Here is a 6,000-nt window from a genome sequence, read left to right as displayed (position 1 = left end):
CGCGATCGAAGAAAATATGATAGAATGATCAAACTGATAAGCAAAAAGTGTAACATAGGCGTAGGAGCAGCGGGACCTGAAGGACACCCGGTGTACAGCATGTATTTTGCCCCCCCCCCCCCCCATCTTACCTCCCGTCGTTTCCCGCACTTTTAATTAAAACAAGAGGTTTTTTCCTAGAATTAACAGAAAAAGCCCATTTGTGAGAGCATTTATATAAGAATTTAGACTGACAGTGGTGTAAAAAAAATTTTCACATCACTCGCCCTGCAGGACTAGTAGCCAGTAATATCTACTCGACCTTAGTGAACAGCCACTCGCCCTAATAATTGACACTTTTAATACTGTCACTTTTATGAAAGGAGTATTATGTACAATAGTATTATTTCCCGAAAAATATTTATTTTGAAAAGTGTCTAAAAAATTTGGACACAATAATCATCGTCCATCCACCCGTGTTGAAAGAGATGAAAAAAAAAAAAACGTTAAAGATTATCGGTAATTATTCAGTTGATAAACTAAGTAATTGACCTTGTTTTCATGATCAATTTACACCCCTTCAAAGAGCTAAAAGAAGTGTGTCAGTATCTTGACATCTGAAGTGGAGATCAAAGCGGTATTTTTGCTCGAGATTGTCATGGCATTACGTCATGTTTTCTCGCGCCATGTGACACATCACTGTCTGATCTTACCGCATCGGTTCTTAAAGGGAGTCAATCACATTAATTTTGAGGAACATTTTCTGACATTTTTCAGTATTTATATATTCTGTTAGAGATTTATTTAAGGAACGAAAAGACCCATTACATAAAGTTAGATACCTATTGGAAATGTATGATTTATTACTTCTTAAGAAATTTGTAATTATCTCCCTTTAATACAAAAGTGTTTAAAAAGTGGATTATTTCTTTTAATTTCAATATAATTTCTAGTTTTACATTTGCATTTGATATATATTGGAATATTACAACTATCTGAAACAGAAGGCAAGTTTTGAAACAAAGTGTAGCTTTGGAATTGATTTATTTTAAATCTATCTGGGTTGCGCAACCAAGATAGACAAAGGGAGGTAATAATAATTTTATAAACTTGCATTTCTAATGAATTTGGCAAAATATGTTCTTGTCAATGCAAATCGTTTACAACTCTAATACAGTAGTGCTTATATTCATAACATTCCTTAGGCAATCTATGTTGGTTGGGCAACCACGATAGGAAAATCATAGTTTAAAAATTCTTCCAGTGAAAATCTGATGTGTATTAAGAACTTGATAAACACAAATAAGTGTAAATTATCAGTTGGTAAAGTTTTTAAAAAATCTGAAAGTTGACCAAAATCTGATTAACCACCTTTAAAATTGCTGAGAAATAGAAATCAATAAAAAGTTTCTTCTTTAATTTGTTATCAAAAGCGAATGTGCAATATCCCGTATAAAAGGTAAATGTCTCAAACGATAGTTACTATAGCGGATATCCTACCTCTGTAACCTATTTGCCCTCAAGGAATTTACATTATTGTTTGACAAAAAAAAACTTTTAAATTGTTGGTAAAAAAATACATGTACAAAGATTCATTTAAAACTTATTAAAAACCGCAATGACATCACATTGCTTTATTTTAAAATCGCATTTCTATTTACGTTCACGAGGTCACGTAACCTATTCTGCCGCACTAACAGAAATCTGTTTGCCAAAAATCGTTTTACTCTATGTATTGTAATTGCTGCCGCTTTTTCATTATTTAAGATTTTTTTATTCTGTTTTTTGTTCTTTCTGGTCAAAAGTCTGAATTTTATGCCCAGAGTATTCATTCTTTATTTACTTTTCGAAAGAAATAAGTAACTAAGATCGCGCTGTTTGAATATATGAAAATTCGACCGTTTTTATAGAATTTTGCCTACATTTCTGTCGATAGCTTATTAAAATCATTATAGCATTCAAAAAGTATTATTTCTCAAGAGGTGTTGAAAACTTGAAGCGAAAATGTTAAAAAATGAATGCACTACGCACGGTTTTTGTGTACGTGTCGATGTAAATTAGATATTTAATACGACAGGTCGCACGTGCTTGTGGAATGGAAAATTACCGGCATGACGTTTTGATATCTTTACGATTCGCGGGTAAATTCCAGTCAATCCAGGTAGCGACTTAACCATCTCAAAGTTTGTTGAGGTTTTGGAGTTGTAATTTCTGAATTTTGGTAAAGTAAGGACGTAAAAACCCACTCGCCCGATCGGTCGAGTATATAGCGAGGTCCACTCGTCCTACTCAGACTTTAACTCGCCAATGCGAGCGGGCGAGTGGAATTTTACACCCTGTCAGTAAAACGTTAAATTGTTACCTTTGAAAAAGAGGCCATTGTCCGTCCTACATTTTTTATCCACAGTGGTGACTAAAGGAGTTTACATGCAACATAAATATGGAGTCTTAAAGAAAAAATTTGTTTACGTTATTACTTTTCTGTATGTTTTCCGTCACTGGTCCAATATAAAAATTTGGCCTTTCAGTGGAACATTTACATAAACTGATATTTCTTTATAAATTAGATCTGGGTCCTAAATATAACTAAAAAATACAGAAATATTAACAAAATTATTTAGGAAAACCCAATATTTCTATTTCTAAACGGTCAAGATAGTTTTTGTAACTATGAACATATTTCAACGCAAATATTTCGAGTAGTAGACATCTAACCATTTTATGTTTAAAACATTTTTTCCTTGTCCTGTCCGTTCAGATTAATGTGACGTGACTGAAAGGGAATATCCTGACGGACTGCGAAGTTTAGTTTCCACTTTTATTAATTAAATCCATAAAAATACTTCCGGGAGGTAATATCTATCTAGGTCACATCCACAGAAGTTAAGTTATATTATAATTTTCCGGTTTAACAACAGAAAACATAATATAAGAAGAATACCCATGTGTTATCAAAATATCGAGACGCTCGCACGCACATTTGTTTTTAGAATGTCATTGATTTTTGTGTTTGTTTCTTTCTATCTTATTTATTTATTTATTTATTTATTCATGTTGAGGTGGCCTGACATGAATTTCCCAAGAATTAGCATAATACGATAGCAAACACAGTATTTTCAAATATTAACTCGGGCGTTTTAATTTTGAGTTGACCCCTAGTTTGTTGCGCTACGGACGCCGCCATATTGGAAAGTCGACGTAACGTCATATAGCATTACGGCCTATGGGGAAAAAAGAAAAATCCAAGATTATATCTTTAAAATACACTTTATTGAAAAAATGAAAAAAAGGTCTAGAGATATTGATGTATGGTATATAAATATGTTTTTTGGACGATTTTATCGATACTGATAATTCAGAAACGAGGTAAACGTAATAGATGGAACAGACTTTAGTGATCTAATACCTTAATACAGGTAATATTGTGGTATGACTATGTGTATTTAATCGAGAAAATGCACTACATGTGAATATTAAGGCATTTTCCCCCCTAGCAACCACGTTTTAAACGAGAGCGGGACTTAACGCAAGATGTTCAATACGCCTGCGCGCGCACTGACTTCCGCCGGCTCGAAAGTATGCAAGAGGGTATAGTAAATGTTTGTTTGTGTAAGCCAAGTCTACTGTGACGTCATTCAGTTTTATGCCATTTGTGATGTCACTTTTAAATCGGACGCGATAGAAAAGTGTAGTGTGTTTTCAAAGCAGTAGTTTTATGGAAATTAATTTTGGAAAGGGTGATATATCGAGGATAAATCTTTGAAATACATTCAATGGGAAGGAAGGATTTTTAAATCGTAGAATACAGGTTATTTTTTGAGCCATGCGTATGAAAAATGGTGTAATCAACGCATTGTTTCATATGTATGGTGCAATTGGTGCCTGAATATCATCTAGAGTGTGTAGTTGTTCGACATAGAACAAAAATGAAGTTGTATTCCGACTGGACGGTGGAAAAATAAATGGGGAAATGATAATTTGTAAATCGGACTTTGGGATACAGCATACAGTTAACTTGGAATTTGCAAGTTGCATGTGAGTAAATTTGTCTTTCTTGCATTTGAAGTTTGTTTCTGAATATACGAACTGTTCAATCTGTTGATCTTTCAAGGTTTTTCAGTACAAAACGAGGATTATTCACTTTTAAATCCATTTTGAGTTGCTCCCCAAGTAATTCACGTGAACTTTCATGTTCTCCTCCTTTTTAAAGAGTAAACGCCAATGGCGGCCGATTTTTAACAACAGTGAGCTGCCGTTGGAAAAATATATGTGGCATTCATTTAGAAATTCGAGTACTTAGAGAAAAATCCTTGAAATTCTCGAGGGTGACTTTTTTTTAGTTTAACTAAAGCCATTTACTTTACCGATAGCTGCACCAGTTTTGTCACCGTGCATCCAAGCTGATGTTAACCGATGGGATGGGACAGACTTTAGAAACTTAATTAACTGTTTTGGCAATTTTTCAACATAGATATCGTGACAGGGTATAAGTTGGTTAAAACCATTGAAAATCAAAAAATCAAAAGAAAATTTGTTTGTATGACATGTATGATACATTTCATTCGTTAACACCATAGTTAACATTTTCACTCGTGGCTGAGCCACTCGCGAAAAATATTTCATATGGTGTTCACTATGTGAAATATATTTCAATCTTACACTGAAACAAATAAATATCTTCTTTGTAACGTTCAGATAAGACAATAGAAAAGTTACTTTTACCAAGCCTGAGTAAAGTTTTTTATCAAGAGCTTTCCAAAATATATTTAGAATAAGTTTTCTACGAAGAAGAGTGTAAATCTACAAAACCTTTAATTGCGCTTTCCCGTTTTGTTTCTGCCTTCGCAATTTGTCCTGCCGTTCATGTGTCCGTCCACATTTAGCTTGATCGTACTTCAAAATATCCTCTGCTCGGATTTTAACGAAAATTCACATAACTGATATGTATGAAGCCTTGTTGTGCACATCCTCGAATTTTTTACAAGGAGATTGGGTACCTAAAAGTTATTTTTGAATACAGTTTGTCCGAACTACATATAATTTGTGGAATCTGAATGCAATTTCATAAGAATGATTCGTACCAATCCTGGCAGAATGATTTTGCACTGAGTAACGCCCTCTTGGTTATTAAACCTAAAGTATAGATACAGCTGTTTTTCTTCTGCCCAGATTTCACTGAAGCTTCACATGAGTGAATGGAACAGGAAGTGCATATCGTTGATATAGCCTTCTCGGATTATTTTCCACTAAAAGTTACTTATCGAATAAAATTTGTCCGGAAAACTTTTCCTAGTATATTACTGGTGTGATATAACTGAAACCTCATAGAGATGATAAATGATCAGTAGCAGGTTTAATTATTGATATATCATGGAGTTATGGCATTTCCATTAATATAGATAAAGATAAGATTTTATCAACATTTCATCTCGAAAATTCTAGTCCAGATTTCAATTTTCAATTATAGTTCAGGAGAGTGATTGGTAAAATGCCTTGTCGGGCATATCGTTTGCATGTCCCGCTCAAATTATTTTTTTTTTTTTGCTTAAATTCATTTTTGAATAAAATTTGTCCCGAATGCCTTCCAATACCATTTGTTAGATTTTAAAGAAACTCCATAAGAATAATGAGTAGCAAACCATCGTATGGATCCTCCCGATGAACGGCTTCACTGATATATGATTCTTTGATTTTTAGACATAAAGTTCACATACCACTATCAAAGTCTTGAAATATCTGATGGTTGCGGGTTTTTGGTAGATTTATTTTTGTTTAAATACCAGTCTATGAATATACATGAATGAGAAACAAATACAAATTTAATGTGCCTCATATCTAAGATGAACTCTGCCTGACCCAGCTTGTGCTTTAACCATTGGCTGGAATACCTTATCATTGATAGATCTTATATATTCTAAATGGTCAGTGCGAGTGGATACAGGTTGAATAAGAACTGCTTGCTCATTGATAATTCATCCGCATTGTTCATGAATGGGACTATTCTGTGTAGCACATGAACAT

The sequence above is a fragment of the Mercenaria mercenaria genome, chromosome 3, assembly GCF_021730395.1.
Source record: "Mercenaria mercenaria strain notata chromosome 3, MADL_Memer_1, whole genome shotgun sequence".
Taxonomy (NCBI): domain Eukaryota; kingdom Metazoa; phylum Mollusca; class Bivalvia; order Venerida; family Veneridae; genus Mercenaria; species Mercenaria mercenaria.
Note: the sequence above shows the minus strand (reverse complement) of the source record.